The sequence below is a fragment of the Sinohyriopsis cumingii genome, chromosome 3 (genome assembly GCF_028554795.1).
Source record: "Sinohyriopsis cumingii isolate HCF-2022 chromosome 3, ASM2855479v2, whole genome shotgun sequence".
Classification (NCBI taxonomy): Eukaryota; Metazoa; Mollusca; class Bivalvia; order Unionida; family Unionidae; genus Sinohyriopsis; species Sinohyriopsis cumingii.
In genome coordinates, this window is record NC_142963.1 from 24,937,648 (window position 1) to 24,955,663 (window position 18,016).

The 18,016-nt window shown below is 33.8% G+C and overlaps 1 protein-coding gene across 9 annotated transcripts in view; it reads right to left on the bottom strand.

Moving 5' to 3' along the window:
- The window catches only part of LOC149802558 (lipopolysaccharide-induced tumor necrosis factor-alpha factor homolog), a 98,807-nt gene that overhangs the window by 36,570 nt on the left and 44,221 nt on the right, over positions 1 to 18,016 (bottom strand). The gene's annotated exons all lie outside the window — the stretch shown is intronic.

The window sequence follows — 18,016 nt, forward strand, 5'->3', positions numbered from 1 at the left end:
GTCATAATGTTATGGTGTTTGGTGTAGTTCTTTTAACTGTAGTAATAATGGGATAGTGTTTGGTGTAGTCTGGTACATAAAGTTTTAACTGTGGTCATAATGGAACACAAAGTAAGCATATGCTTGTGAAACTTTTATTTTTAAAAATAAATTTTGGCATTTCCTGAGCAGCAAAATGTTTTTCTTTTCATGCTGCATAAAGTTCACTGCTGTTATGCGGCAGTCCACGAAACATATGCTTTAGTTCATTCAGAAACAAATTTAATCAACCAAAATGTAAAGCGTTGCTATGTGAGTGTACCTGATTTGTTTACAAAGTAGTTCCTAATACACTATTGGGCACATGTGAGTGCAGTATGAAGTGTGCATGAGTGCAATATCATAAAAAACTGAAAGATTCTGACAACGTAAAGTTAATGGAGAAAAAAAATGATCATATAATAATCTGTGATAAAGCTCATTTCTTGCATTATTAACTAGTCTGCATTAAAAAAGTAAATGGTCATTTTCAATTGGAAAGAACAGGCAGGACTGGTGATAAGATTACATTATAATAATTAATAATTCAGCAAGCTATGGTACATTTGTCTGTTAACCATCTTAAAAGCTAGTCTGAGTTGCCTCTGACCCTTGCCACTCCATTTCTGATATCAGTACATTGATGTTGGGGTGTAGGGTCAGAGTCCACCCCCTATTGAAAGGCTGGAATTTGCTGGTGCCATTTGGTGTTGGCATAGGGTAGCCACTTACTAGTCGGCCTAGCAAACTTGAACGACCGTTCATCAAGATATACCTGAATGAAATCGATAGAAATGATTTATTTTCTCAAAAATTGCGAGCATAGCATTTGTCATGTCTTTAATCTGCAGACAGATGAGACAAAAGTACATCGTTGCTGAAATTTGACCTGGATCTCGCCATATGCATTCCGAGTCACATGACTATACAACTCTTGCAACCTACATGTTAATGACACCAGAGGTTATACAGTCACGTGACATCAATAATAACCCATTCCTAGTGTTGCAATAGGAAAACAAATCGAACATATGTCTGTTCCTCTAGTAAAAGACAAAACCTTTGAAAAAATTGACTAGGGCATGAAATGATCAGTTTTTCTTCTTGGTTGCACCACTGAACATTAATTTTTTTATTCCTTAGTGCAATTTGCCTCTATGTAGCCCTTATAGCACATAAACATATCCTCAGAAGGATCACATTAGTGAACTTTAGGCTGAAAGGAACATAAGATCATAATTTCACTGAATGACAGAAACGTAATAATTTTGATTACCGTGGGCACCAACTGACAGTACATGGTCCATCGTCTTAAATATTAAACATAAATAAGAGAGGAGAATCAAAAACTTATTTTGCTACAGAAAGATATCTATTTTTAGTTTCAATGAAAACCATTCTGCATTTATTTCCAAATGCTTGGAGGAAAATAAAGCAGATTTGAGAGTCCAGTTAAAATTCTGGAAGGGGATAGTTACTCAAGCGCGAGGAAGTAAATTACCAGGATGGAAGGCTCCTAGCAGGGGAGTCTAATAATAAAATTAGTTTAATTTTTCTTGCTTCAATATGAAAAAAGGTAAGGATATGTACGTATGAATCCTGCTCTTTTTTAAATGACCCCATCTTCTGACCTTGTAAAATCCCTTATATAATTATGAATGTATATATATATATGGGGCATATATAAATAGGCATCTTGACACATAACTTAAACTACAATTCATAGCGATATACGTATCAACTTGAAGTTGAATTATTATATGGCAAATCTTATCTAGAGTGGGGTGGTCAGAGTGTGGGGTAGAGATGCCCCACTATAAATCCACCACAATGTGCTTCCCATGCCAATGGACATAACCAAAAAATTTAGAGAGAAACAGACAGACAGATCATCTTCAGTTCATAATGCTTTATGTTGGGCAGTTCTATAATCTGCCATCTTGCCACAGTATATATATCAACACCTTTAATTCACTTATGTGTGCTGCATTCTTCAAATTCAGAAACGCCTGCATTTTTCTTCATCTCTTGAGCCTTTATTTTGTGCAATATACTGAGTCAGTCATATCCTTGAAGTCAACATCAAGGTCAGTCTAGCATTTTCTGATGCAGACAGGATGATGTGAATGTACTATTAAACACAAGTTTGATAAATGTGAATGTACTATTTAATGCAAGTTTGATAAATGAGCAAAAAATACAAATTTATGTTTTAATTTATGAGTCATATATTAAGCATAATATTCATATTCATACAGGTTTCACCAACTTTCAAGCATTAACCTAGCCACATTAAATGTGCCAAGATTACAGACTTTGAACAACTGGTGTGTCAAAGATAGCAGTCATGCATGTCACTGATTTCATGATAACTAGGTGTTATAATGGTTCATAATATAGCCAAGGCAATTTCTTTGATGTGTTTTTGGAAATCAAAGGCCCTCATCTCTAACAATTAACTACCTGAAAATGTAACATCCATAAGCAGTGTTTATGTGACTATTATCATTACATACTTATGTTTGGGAATAATTAAATGGATACAAAAAAGTATTTTCAAATAATCCTCAAAAATTGGTTTCTCAAAAGTTGTTAAGATGACTGTTGCCAATTTCAAGGTGAACAGTGGATTATGTGGAAATGGAAGCACATGCAAGAGTTCACATAACACTTCCCAGAAAAAGAGCAAAGAATGCAGTCATTAACACTGGATTATTTCTGTGTGGGACTTGCTTTTACCTTCTTTTCTATGTGGCTTTGATACTAACTGCACGATCAAGTAAATTCTAGTGGAAAAGTGTCAATAAAATGAAAATTAAGTTGACATAGTTCTCTACTTGGCTGTTTAATTCTCATTAAAAGGTCTTCTACCTAAATGTTACTCTCTCTTAACACCTATCCATTTCCAAAACTGTTATCCATTTATATGTCTGTTTTTATTCATCTGAATGTCCGTCTTTGCTCTTTGACTAAATCTGAATTCTAACCCTTCTTTTCTTTCATTATTTACACATGTATCAACATGTACTATCTGCTTATATCCTGTTTGATAATTTTAATTACTGATATCTTGTTTAAGTTGCAAACAAAAATAACAAGTTGGCAAATGTTCTGTAAGTGTAAAATAAATATAATGTGATTTTGTTAAAGCATCCTATATGGGGTTTTTTACCATATTTTTTAAAATTTAGTTGTGATATTTTTTGGTCATATTTTCTGGCAAATTCAGATCAATTTTCCCTTTTGAAAACTTGTAAAGCCCTGCCTGGACAACAAAGTTCTGCTTGACCACAGGTGACGGTGACTTGGAACTAACCTTACAAATTAAAGTAACAATCTGGATATCATCTTCAAAAAATGCTACAGTCAACGACAAAGTTCTCTCAGGCATTAATGCAATATTTGCAAAACATAAAACAGAGAGACTGGACAAAGTACTGAGAATTAAGAAAATTTTCTGTAAAATGTGTGAAATTTATAGACAGGGTTCACTTTTATCATGTGTATTACAGATTAAACTGAATGCACATATAACCATATCTGCGAAGATCCTTATTTTGTTCCAAGTGCACTCAAAAAATGTTAAAACACTTGAAATATACAGTACCAGGCATTTTTTCTGTAGAATATTTTTGGGTACAAAATGATTCTTTTTCTACAATATGAAAATATTTTTTTCTCTGAGAAATGGAACACTGGATAAGAAACTGATGGTTCCAAGCTAAATGAATTTTCCTTACATCATATGACATCAAAGTATTCTTTGGTCAACTCAAAAATGTTCAATCATCATATTATATTTAAAAAAAACTCACTTGCCTGACAAAAATGAAGGCATTGTGACTATATTCCTGAAAACTAGTCTGCAAACAAACCAAATAATTGCTAAAGAGCTTCATACTTTAGCAATGTATTTATCCTCATCCTTTATCACATGACCTGTCTGCAGACATTTTGAACTTATTTGGTGATTCATCTTTGGGATTATGCCAGGACTTCATCTGTGTTTGTTAATTTTTAAATGGGAGACTTGTTTAATCTCTTATCATACCATTGAATTACTGTTAATGAATGTATTCCAAAACTTTTTCACATTCAGTCATCAACATTTTTTTCAAACTGACTGCACCTAAGAACCTTGGCAAAGAAAAAAACCATGTCCACACTCTTCTCTGTTCTTTGATTTGTGCACTTTTTACTGAATGATTATACATATATATGAATAATAATGTGTAAAATAATAACAAAAATTATCCTAGGAAAGTAACTTCAATCTGCAAATGTCAAGTAGAAAAAGGAAATGTATAAAATATTACAAAACCCAAAATAATATTTTCTGTATATATAAAAACAAGTATATTAAAAATAAATTTAAATGGACACTTACCAATTTTCTATACATCTTCAAACATCATTAATTTTTGGATACCAACATTTTCTGCCGCAGTAATTTGTAGACACTGTCCTAGTTTATTTTTTTAAGCATTGATGATTTTGGATATAGCTGTAGTTTTACAATCACAAGAGGCACAAATAGGTCAGATGGCTCACCAGTCTGACATCTACCTAATGGCCAAATGGATGTGTTGTGATGTGATTTGGAATTTTAACATAGCTTTAACAATTTTTCAGTTATATTGCTATGATGTCTGCAATTTGGCAGTTTATAGTAATGTCTAGTATTGAGGCATCATGCCGCAGACATGTAGCATGATGTCCCACCCAGTCAAATTATCTTGATACCAGGCTGACGAGTCCTAACACTAGCCTCTTAATGCTGAATGCCCAGCAAGGCAGCTGTTAGTACCATTTTTATAAGTCATTGGTATGACTCATCCGGGGATTGAACCCATGACCTCCCACATCCAAGGTAGACACTCTTACCACTAGGCCACCAGAGTGGTTGCCAAATGGAAAGGAAGTTAAACAAGGAATCTTGGTCACTGCGAAGATTTCTGATGACTGCATATGTTCATCTGTGTATCTGATTGCAGTTTTGGAGAAGAAGTCATTTTAAGTTCTTTTTCTACTTAATAATGGTGGCCATATTTGATGGCAGATTGGCATAATATCCATAAATAAAAGATTTTCTGTTTTCAGTATTGGTGACTAATGGTTGTAAAGACTTGAATGTATTCAAGTCAGGATGCTTTCTGTCAAACATGGTTAAATTTAGTCTAATAAATCAGATCAACATCCAATATGGTTGCCAAGAATGCTGTCATGAAATCTTATAGTCACTACTCGCCTAAATCGATGATCATTATTACAAGGGATAGTCACCAAAAGACTTCTACCAATGTCTACTTTGTTCTAACTGAAAATGACACCAAACAGACATCCAACATGTCCAACAAAGCAGCTAATTTGATAATCTTATTATCATCAATGAATATTAGATATGTTTCAACATTTCAGTTAAAAGGAAAAAATGGTCTTATCTTGAATTCCTGAAATTCTTTTTGCACAGTAGAATGTCAGTCCATTCAAGGGACTCTTGTTATTATAGTGACCATATCTGATAGTGCAAGTAGTTCTGCATCATTTATATAAACAGTAGTCCAGCATCATTTGCATAAACCTGAAGAATTGTTATAGGATTGCTGTTTGCAATATTTGGTCAATTCAAGTCACTGGCTTGGGAGAATTTAAAGGTTTTTCTTTCTTTTTCTTTTTTGCAGTGTTGGTTTTCTCTTGTTGTAATTTTACTAACAGAAGCCATACCTGAAGATAGATTGGCATCATCTGTACAAACATTAAAGGTCTTCCTGCCAGGATACTTTCAGACAAACTTCATCAAATTCTATTCACTGCTTTTTTAGAAGTTGTGTAAATGGATTTACTACTTTTAGTAATGCCATTCATATTTTTATCATCTGTATAAATTTGGAAACATTATATCCAAAGATGCTCTGTGCCAAATTTGGTCCGAATTAGTCTGATTTTTGTTTTTTTAAAAGTTGTTTAAAATTGGAATGCTTGACAGAAATAAAGAATGCTTTCAGAAATGATTGCCAGAAAGACTAATATTACATTCAGAAAATGGAGGAATGGCTTGAAACAGTCTTTATAAAATTATAGAAAATTGGTACATGTTTCACTACCATTTAAAATGCTGACACTACTAAATGAATAATAACTGTTTAAAACAATATTTCTCACCCGCAGAAGAAAATATATTCAATGTAAGTTTTCATCTAAAAAAATTGTTTGGCAACAGTTATGTACAAATTATTTTCAGCAGATAATGTATTTGAAAAACGATAATCTTGCAGCAAATATTCTTAGTTTAAGTGTTTTACATATGAATTTATAAGTACTGGAACTATTAGTCATATAAAACATTCAGTACCAGATTGCACAAACTGGGATCAGTTCATTAGACTTAGGATCAACTTTCTACTCAAACACCTGCTACCAAAATACAAATTTGACTATCAGGAAACGTGATTTGTCTTATCTTCATTTTGTTTTTATTTTAATGCCAAGCTCTGGACCAATCTAAACTATATTTAAGCTGAATATTATGGCCTGTAGATAATAATAAGAGATTAAAACATGGTGGAATCTTTTGCTTCTAGTGTGAATTTTTTCCTTTCAATCTGCTTGCATTTTCTTGTGGACTGAAATAAAATGGACAAAACAAGGCAATAATTCACTCAATAATGTATACATAAATTATGAGGACTTTGCTGTATAAACTGATGGATAACCTACAATCATGTGTGGGTTTCATTCCTTAAGTTTGGATTTTTCTTTTGTTTTTGATAAAATTAAACATTTATGTATTTTTTACACCAATGAAATTAGATTTAGCATGTAGAAAATAGAGTATGATTTCTTTGGATTGACATTGTGTAAAAAGTCACAGTACCTGGGGAGGGTTTATGTTACAGAACCTGAACCTGTTCATCTGAATTACCCGCTTACCTATTTCTCTTAATGATTTCTCAACACACTGTGAAGGAGAAGATATGGAATAATACAAACATGACTTGACGGGGAACAAGTTCTTTCAAGATTTTAAAGCTCATAAAAAATTCTTCCATGAAAAATAATGACACAGATATAACGATCGTACTTTACTCTTAAATTATTCCATACATAATAGATGTGTACCAAACATGTAAAATGGTTAAAATTGCTGTCAGACGTAATAAACACTACACTGCTTAACAGTTAACTATGTGTTTGGAGTCTAATAGGTAACAGGTGTTCTATTTATAGTGCACTGCACTGGGTAACTTGGCTATATGTGTATGGGAGGGCTAAAAAGCCCTACCCTCTATGAGGTAAAAGGTTAACTCTAATTTATATATATGCTATTCATGTATAATGATGGCTATGAATAAATAAGGTTCTAATTGACGTGAGTATTGTACCAAGGCATTTGATAATTCATATCTATACTTTGATGATTTAATCTATTTAATGAAAGAATGGCATCGATGTCCTACAGATCCTGGCTGAAAATTCACATGAAGAATGATTGGATTCTTACTACATCACATTGTGTTCAACAGCATTTTTCTTATGCAATGAAAGCAATATATGGTGAAGAATATACACTTAAATAGCAAGATAGAGAAAAATGAAAATTAATGGTAAATACTGCAAGGCAATACACATCTTCTAAAATCTGAAATTACAAATGCTTTGATTAGTAGTTTATTTTGATCTTGGGTTTCAAAAATACTGCAAGGCAATGCACTTTTTCTAAAACCTGAAATTAAGAATGCTTTTGTTAGTAGTTTACTTTGATCTTGGGTTTAAAAAGCAAGATATGACTAAAATAACTTTACCCAGCACAACAGTCAATATTGTAATTTTAAAAAAAGCTGAAATTTGAGAATGTTTATGTTAATTACAAACACTATCGTAATTATAAGGTAAATAATTATCTTCAACTTAGAAAATACTCAATACAGTGTACATGCACACTGACGAGCCAATACAGAGGAACTCTGCTATAATATGTTGATTGGATCTGTATTCTGCTGACAATATTACCACTATGTGCTGAATTTTATTGAAAATTTTTTGAATGTTTGTATCAGCATAGGGGCGGGTGTGTAAGATTTAGATTTTTAACGTACAGTAGCTTTCCCAATTTAGTCATATTGCTAAGATGTCTGCAGTATGGCAGTTCATAGTGATGTCTAGAAATGTGGCATCATGATTCAGACATGCAGCATCATGTCCCACCCAGTTAGATTATCCTGATGACACCAGACCAACCAGCCCCCTCTTAATGCTGAGCGCTTTTAAGCAAGGCAGCTGCTAGTAACAATTTTTTAGTAGGTCTTTGGTATGATTCAGCCAGGGTTTGAACCTGCGACCTCCTGCATCCAAGACAGATGCTCTAACCACATCAGCCAATGGAGCAGTGTGTATAAAGGTTATTGGGATAAATAAAATACAAGTGAAAGATGTAGCAATAATTGTTCTATCTGCCAATTCATACAAGAGTCAGGATTAAGACAGTCCCAAGCCTGATGAAAATCAGCCGTTGCTGAGAACAATCACAATGATCTGTAACACTATGGGTTTCTAAAACATAACTGAATTATTTATCTTTTTTCAATGATATTTATGTAGTGCCTGGGAACAATAGTCCCTCCATGGGACTTGAGCTCTAATGGGCAAAAAGAGTTTTCAGTAATTCAAGATAAAACCATTTCTTCCATTTAACTGCTGGGTGATGAAACCATCCCTGATATTCATCAGCGATAAAAAGATTTTCATATTAGCGAGTGTGCTAGATATACTGGGTGTCAGCTTGACACCATTTTTGTTTATTGCAAAGTATATATCTTTTGCTCAAAACCTCATTTTAATATGACCATCCATTTAAGGAGTTGTAGTACCATCAAAGCTACCATACCAAAAGCACAATTGGAACTATTTTCACTAAGGACAAACTAGGCATTATAAAAGCCGATTGGTAAGAGCTAAGGTTGATATAACGATCCATTTGTGGGGAGGAGTAGAGATAAATATATTTTAAAGCTGGCCACCATGATGGCATGCAGTAGCTCACTTTGCATCAGCGTAATTAAGGATCAACTAGACACCAAAGAATTCTGATGTAAACCCCATGTCAAAATAACCTTCCATTTAAGAGTAGCAATAACAAGATTTTCAAGGTGGCCATATTGGACATCAGATCAGCAAGAACTCTTCTAATGAAAACCTCACTTTTATGACTTTCCAGTTTTTTAAAAATAACAAAATCAGGATTTTCAAGACTGATATCCAGTATGGTTACGATGGCAACCAATATGCACCATTTGCATTCACGACCAACAAAATATTGTAAGAAGTTGTGTATTGAAAGCATGATGTTGATATGATAATCATCTAGGAGAAGTAGTCATAGCAGGATTTACCATATGGCCGTTGTGGTGGTCATATTGAAGGTCTGAGCTGCACTGTTCTCACATAGGACCAACTAGACATCATAAGAAGTCTTTTTATAAAAACTCATGTTGATATGAGAATCAATTCAGAAGGAGTGGCTATAAGAAGATTCTAAATAAGGCAAAAGTAGCAGCCATACTGATTGTGCAAATAGCACTTTTTTCATTTCAGACCAAGATTAGACATCACATGATGACTTCTGGTGAAAACTCTATGCCAATCTGACTTTCTGTTTATAAGGCCTAGATATAACAAGATTTTCAAGATGGCTGCTGTACCAACCATACTGGGCATCAGATTAGCGCCATTTTTATTTAAGTCCAACTGGTCATCATAAGAAGTCTCTTAGAGAAAATCCCATGCTGACATGATCATTCATTCAGGAAAAGCAAATAGTGATAACAATATATTCAATGGTGACCATGTTGGATGTATGAACAGCACCATTTTCATTTAGAACCAACTTGACCATGGGATGAAAGTGCATGTAAAGTTGTATGCCCATGCATACATGCATGTTACCACTAGATTCAACATTCACTTGTTATTACAGGTTTTAAACAGTAGCTATTTTCTTTACTCATTTAAGAATATTTGCATTCTGTTATCAATTTAAATGATTTTTTCCCTCTTATTACGAACCTCCTAAAAAACAAACATAAATTAGGGACAAACAGTACTTTAATAATATACTGTGCTTATAATGAATTGTGAGGTAGTCAGTGGGATGGTTCCCCAACCCACCACTACCTCTGTACAATGAATAATAATAATAAAAAGTTTAGGTATTTAAAGAAATAAAGATTTTTTAAATAGCTTTTAAACAATTCTGGTTTACCCTACTGGGGAAACGCATATAAAGGGCACAAACAATACCTAACAATACACAATAGAGCTTTAACTATGAATAAATATACAATGGACTGAAGGTGTAAACAATGGAAACATGAACTAAAAAAGACAATATTTCCTTAAGCATGACTGACTTCAACTGAACAAAGATGTCATCCACACAAAGAGGAAAGGCTACTGCACATGGGTCTATGACATGTGGGGATAATCTAGTGGGTTTGTCTTCATTCTAATTCTAAACTTCTGGAACTTTCTGTCTAATGGCAGGGTTGATTTTTCATCTATGAACAAGATTAATTTCAATCCTGGAAAGTAACACAACACAGTAACGACAGAAAATGTATTACTGACATTAAAACTGTAACTTTGCTGGGATAGTTAATAGAGAAATAAATGAAGCTATATATGTAAATTTATGACAAACCATTGCCAAGGTCCCAGACAATACAATTTATAATTTCAGGCACTAGGTTAAACTTGTGGGAACAAGGGGTATGGTATTTATAGCGGAACGGGTCTTGTTTGGAAAAAATGTGGTATAGTCAGACACGAGATATTCCATTCTGAACAATTTACTGTTTGCTTATGTAATAGTGAAAAGGTGGAGTAATCAGCCTTGCCTCTCCTCTGACATTCTGTGATCACCCTACAGGGCAATTTCTCTTATGTCCGAGTTCAGTCAACGAGGCCTGGAGAAACATAAAAATGCTTTCATTTAGCTGATATTCTAACACAGTTGTGCAAAGCATTCACTTACAAACGGAAACTGATTGATAGTTGTCAGCAAGTCAACTGTATTCCTAATTAAGTCTCAAGCTTTAATTTTCAGCTTCAATAACAAAGTAGTTCCAAATGGCTGATTATCTAAAAGATTTTCATTATTATTAAAAACAACTCTGACCCATTTTATTTTTAATCATCAATATCCATTTGTAGCATTTTCTCTACAAATACAGATGTGTTTATTTGGTTTCTACCTGTACCTTGAATCATTATTGTTTATATCATTCAATAATTTAACAACTGAGCTACCTCAACAAATATGCTGGCTTCACTAATTAATAAATTTTACAAGGTTCCAAACTATGACCTATGACAGTTCATGGAAAGGCAGGTACTTGAAAATCAATGTTTGGTATTAAAAATTGGAGATAAAACACCAAACTATGACACATCTGCACAAGATACTGAATGGCAACTTGCCAAGTAGCCAAACCTTTATACGCTCTATTTACCTTATCAAAATGTCAATACTGCTACATGATTTGTATGATAAACCCTTGTAAATAATTAGGAGTCTCCAAATACCTCCCTACCATGACTTCAAACAAAAATATGGTATGGTCATTACTGTTCTAATAGGTTAGATTTCAAGGAACACACTTCCACAGGCAAATGATTACTGCGTTTTGTGAAAGAGTACCTTGCTAATTTTGAACATTTCTTGTATATGAGAGAAACCATTTATATTACATTTCATTTCAAAGATCAAGATTGTGTGTGTGTGTGTGATTAGGATTTTTAACGTAGGTTTAACAATTTTTCAGTCATATTGCTACAATGTCTGCAGTGTGGCAATTTATGTTGATGTCTAGAACTGGGGCAACATGCCACAGACATGTTGCATGTCACACCTAGTCACATTATCCTGACACCAGCCTGACCAGTCCTAACACTAACCTCTTAATGCTGAGCATCTAGCAAGGCAGCTGTTAGTACCATTTTTGTAAGTCTTTGGTATGACTTGGCTGGGGTTTGAACCCACAACCTCTCGCTTTCAAGGCAGATGCTCTAACCACTAGACCACCGGAGTGGTCCGATCAATACTGAAGACTTATTGAAGCAATTCAGGATCACATTAAAAAATATCCTTACAATTATCAATAGTCTCTCTATGAGAATGATGCTCTTCTGGAAAAAAAGAATTTCAAGGATCCAACACAACATGGTTTCTTCTTTTCAACTGCTTAGTGCTGTGCATTGTGTCTAATATTGTTGAGAGAAAACAAGATTTTCAAATTAGCCACTAAGCTGTCAATGCCAGATGAAAGATAGGCCTTATTTTCAGTTATGACCAAGCAGATATCATTAAATGTCTTTTGGTGAAAACTAGATATCAAAAGGTTCATTCAGGTGGAGTAGCAATAAGAACTGATAACATGATGATTCTTAAGATTTTATTAAAAACAGTCTGTTCAGCATGAAAAAAAAAAACATTTTAAATTTGTTATGGACAGCAAGATGTGTCATTTAATGTGTAATTATAATTATGCAATATGTCAATAAATGTCAAGAAGAATGCAGCTTTGTGAGCAGATTTACCAGTGCATGTAAACACAAATACCACCACTTGCTGGATGATACATGTTATGAAACAGTGTGCCATCAAGTCTGTGAAGGTTTATATTTATTTTGTGAGAGGTCCAGGAAATGGGATCTAAGTGCTTTCATATGGATGTACTGAGGCAGCAGCCTAGTTTGGGCAATATTTGCTAACCAACATGAGATAAAAACATCAATCTATGAAACATCTGTACATTGATATCCTATGACAAATTGCCAGGTTACCATGTTCTTGTATATAACCTATTTACCTTATCAAAGTGTCAATACAGTCTTCCAGTGTTCTTACTGGAGATAAACTATACTATACATGTCTTCAATAAGTACAAGTTTATTTACCGTATCAAAATGTCATTATAGAGTTATTATTGGAGAAAACCTTTTCTTCAATATGCAGGAGTTTCCAATTACCTTTCTCAGATGTCAAGTGTACACAGAAATCACTGCTAAAATCTGTCTTTTAAGGGGGCATGGAAAAATTTTCATTCTCCATTTTCATTACTGTTACAACACAAAGTTTGCTTATAACTCTGAAGCTTTTAAACTCCTCAGGCAGAGACCATTGTATCTTAATAGACAATCAGTAAAGAGAGTCCAAATTCACACTCTCATTGGCAGGTGCGAGATAGTCATCCCAGTCGTTTTCTTGTTAATGTACCAAGCTATCATATTTGCTGCTTTTGGCAAGGCAATCTATAATCTCAAAACAAGCAAATTTAAGAATCAACCTAAATTATAATAGTTCCAACTCATCATTGATAAGTTGGATTTTAAGCATAAAAGTTTCAAAATCAAAAGATGACTGCAGTTTATGAATGAGGTACCTGCCATCTTTACAAGGACACTCTGTTTGACAATTTCTTGTATGAGGGACCACTTATTTTACATTTCATTTCATAGATCACGACTGAAAATTTATACAAGAAATTCAAAATCACATTTTTTTTAAAAAAAATCCCTACAATAAACAAGAGACCCTTGAAGGGACTGATGCTCTTTTGGCTTAACAAATTTCCAGGTCTCCAAAAAAAGACCATTTCTCCATTTTAATGCTGCATGTTGAAATTATTATGAGTGAAAACAATATTTTTAAACTGGCCACTGTGGTGGCAATACTGGATGTTAAGATCAGTACAGTGTCCTTTAGGTCCAACCAAACATCAAAAGTCCTTAGGTGAAAACCCAATTTCAATAAGACTATTTTGGTGGTTTAGTAATGAGATTTTCAAGATACACTGTATGTATCATGACAGCTTTACTGACTGTCAGATCAATACCATTTTCATTTAGGACCAAGTAGACATCATAAGAATTCTTTCTGATAAAATCTCATACTGACGTGACCATCCATTTTGGTGAAGGGTGACAATATTTTTAAGATGGATATCTGAGTAGTACCATTTTCATTTAGGACCAACTAAACCTTGTAATGAATGTGTGTGTAAAGTTTCATGTCAATCATCCATGAAGCCCAAATAAATGTATCCTAAAATTAAAAATAAAGGATAATTAAAAGAACTATACTTTTTTTGATAAAACTGGGATTGCAACTACAGGTCTTTTCCAAATATTCAAGTCAAAATAAAAAAATGCAAGAGTCCCTCAAAGTGTCTGACACTCTACTGTCTGAAAAGAATTTCTTGGAATCCATGATAATACCATTTGTTTATATTGCTGAGTGTTGAAACCATCTCTAATATTCTTGTGTGATAATGATTTTTAAATTAGCCAAAGTTGTGACCATACTGGATATAATGGACACGATTTTCATTTAGGACCAGCTACAGTTCGTTGAAGTCTCTTCGTTAAAACCCAGTATCAATATGAGCATCACTTTACTAGCATAGTGACAAATAGATTTTCAAGATGATCATCAAGGCAGCCATATTGGGTTTAAGATTAATACCTTTTTCATTTATGACCAACTAGATATTATAATGAGTCTTTTGGTGAAGATCACATGCTGATAAGGTGATCCATTCAGGTGATGGGATCATAAGATTTTTAAAATGGCTGCCATGGTGGCCATATTGGATATCAGATTATTAAAAGAACAATAATAAGATTTTCAACACAGCCATATTTAAGGTCAGATAAGCACAATTTTCATTTAGAACTAGATATTGTAAGAACGTCTTTTGGTGAAAACTTCATGTTGAAAAGATATTCTGTTCCAAGGGAGTAGCAAATACAAAATAGCTGCCATGGTGGACAATTTTATTATCAGATCAGCACCATTTTCATCACGGTCCAGCAAGACACAGATGTTGTAGTGAAAACTGCATGCTGATATGACCGTCATGCGAAGTAGAAATAACACGATTTTCAAATTGATCAAAATATGATGACCATTTCGGATGTCCATGCAGTGCCATCTTCATTTAGAACCAACTAGCCCTTAGGATGATTGTGTAAAGATACAAACTTTAAATGAGCACTTTTAAATTGCATCAGCAGGAGTCCAATCCCATCCAAATTGGTATTTAAAAAAAACACAACAATTTGTGCTTAAAAATAAATCTGTAACATGAAATGAACTGGCATAAAAATTGCACCCAAAACTGTATTATCTCTTTTAAAACTGATGGATAAATAGATAAAGTGAAATTATTTAAATCATAGCAGCCATCATTAAATATTTTTAATGTCTGTAGAATATATTTGTACAAGTTTCACTTCTATTTACAGACTTAAACAGGGAAACATGATTTACAAAAGGTACACCATTTACTGAAGAGAAAAAGTTTCAATCAGCTAAAAGGTTTTGCTTTCATCATACTTTTTCATTGTAACTAGCACAGAAAACCAATTATCATACCTTGTTCAATCTTCACTGTTTTCTAAGTTAAATACCATTTTTACAGCACATAATTGGCTACATAAGGCAGCGAGTATAACTGGGGGAAGAAGAACCTAGGAAAATCCCAATAACCACCTGCTCATGGGACGAAAACTACCAAGCTTGCTCACATACCCACACTGTCCAAGCCAGAAACTAAAGACATGACAAAAGAGGTGAGATTGGTAAAGGTGATTTAATCTTTTGTAAGAAAATAAATAGTGTGGTATGTTTATTAGGTATTGTATGGTGTATACATCAGGTACTCTAAGGTAAGGTTTTAAGTGCCTGGAAGCCTGGGTAGGACAACAATGACTTCTGGCAAATGTAAAGTGATTTTTAACTATGTGTAATTCTAGCCCAGGTAAGGAGAAATGAATTTTGTTTAATTTGTGGACCGCAATGCAGTTTTTAATGATCAAAACTCATTATTGTAGGAAATGTTTTAACCATACAGGCAACAGTACTTTTCATTTTTGTCCATTTAAATCAAAATGCATATGTTGTTTAAGTACAATATAACTGCAACAAGCCAAAGGCATGTTGATGTAATATCACAGTGGTCATACAGTTGAATCGATACGAGAAAACAGACAAACTGTGATGTGTAAGTTTCACTATGGCACTAAAATGGGTTACGCCTGTCGTAAATAAACATTTGTCTGTAATTCTAATGGTGGGTTTACAAAGGCAATGGGGCTGACTTGTTATTATCTGAATGTCTTTCAAAATCTGAGACATAATGGGGAATCAAAACAAAATTCAAACAAGGGAGATCGCCAAAATAGAGCATTCTTTAATTTGGAGTGGTATATTTCATTCATTCATTGTTAACTCCAAAAGAGAGTTCTTAGGAACTATATTTCTTGTCAAATTGATATTACATTCAATATTAGAAGCAATTTCAAGATATTCAAGATGGTGGTCATAATGGGTGTTAGATTAGCACCCTTTTAATTTGGGACCAACAAGACCTCACAAGTCTTACGGTAAGTATCTCCCGTTGATATTATTTTCCTTTCAGGATGAATAATAAGATTTTAAAAAGGATACCATATAAGATGCCAGATTGATATCATTTCAATTTAGGACCAATACATCATAAGAAAGTTGTTGTGTGAAAGCACAATGTCAGTATGACCAACTATCTAAATGTAGCAATAACAAGACTTTCAAGATGGCCTTTGTGGCAGGGACAGATAAACATCATTTATATTTAGGAACATCCTGACATCAGAAGACATCTTTCAGTGAAAACCCCATCATGTTAGGACCATATATTCAGGAACTGTGAAAACAAGATTTTCAAACTGGGTGGTGTATTGACCATACTGGAAATCTTACAAGCATTATTTTTCATCAGGAACCAACAAGACATCTCAAGTCTTTTATTAAAAGCCCTATCTTGACTGATGCAACTCTAAATTCTGGAGTAGTGACAAGATTTTCAATATGTTCACTGTAATGGCCATATTGGTTGTGTAAAGAGTGATGTTTTCCTTTAACCAAGCCAACATTTTAAGTCTTCAGTATGACATTTTGTTCTGCAGTAAGTAGGAGTAATATCCATATTTTCAAGATGTCTGCTGTGTTGGCCTTATTGGATACCAATTTGGAACCACACTCATTTAGGACCAACCACTGTAACAAGTCTTTTGGTGAAAACCCCAAGTCAATATGACTTTTCATTCTGTTGGAGTAGCAATATCAAGAAGTTTGTAAATGGCTGCCATTGTGATCATACTGGATGAAAGACTGGCACCATTTTCATTTAGGGCCAGCTAGACATAAGAAGTCTTTTAGAGAAAACATTGTTTTGATGGCCACTGTGGCAACCATATTCAATGCCTAAATGGCACCATTTTTATTTAGGACAAACCTACCCCCATGAGGTATATGTTTGTGTAAAGTTCTTTAACAGTACTTCAAGTAGTTTAGGAGTAGTGATAACAAACTTGTGCTAACAGGTGGGTGGGCAACAGAACACAAATAACAGACCATCCAATAAGCATAAGCTAATGGCATATATAATTTGAAGTACTCTGCTCATAACCAAAACTACTCAAGACCTAGATGATATAAATCCATATGCCAAGATTTTTATAGTCTAAAGATAGATGTAGGCAGGCAACAAGCTCAGCCAACCAGATGCAAGACATTTAAAAAAAATAGGTAACAAGCTCAACCAACCAGATGCAAGGCATTTTCAAAAAGAAAGAGACAGGTAACAAGCTCAGCCAACCAGATGCAAGGCATTTAAAAAAATAGCTAATAACTGAAAATTAATCCTAATCAGATATAAATAAATGGCATTAAAAGTGGAAACAAGCTCAGCATATCAGATGCAAGATCACTTTAGTAGTGTATATAGATATTGCTCATTAATGAAACTACCCATTTTAATGATGATGATCACACACACAATCAGATCAGAAATAAAACCTCCAGACAGGTCACAAGTGCAGCCAATCAGATCCATTCCACATTAACATGAACAGATCTTGCTCATTATCAAACCCATCAAAGATCTTGCTGATATACATG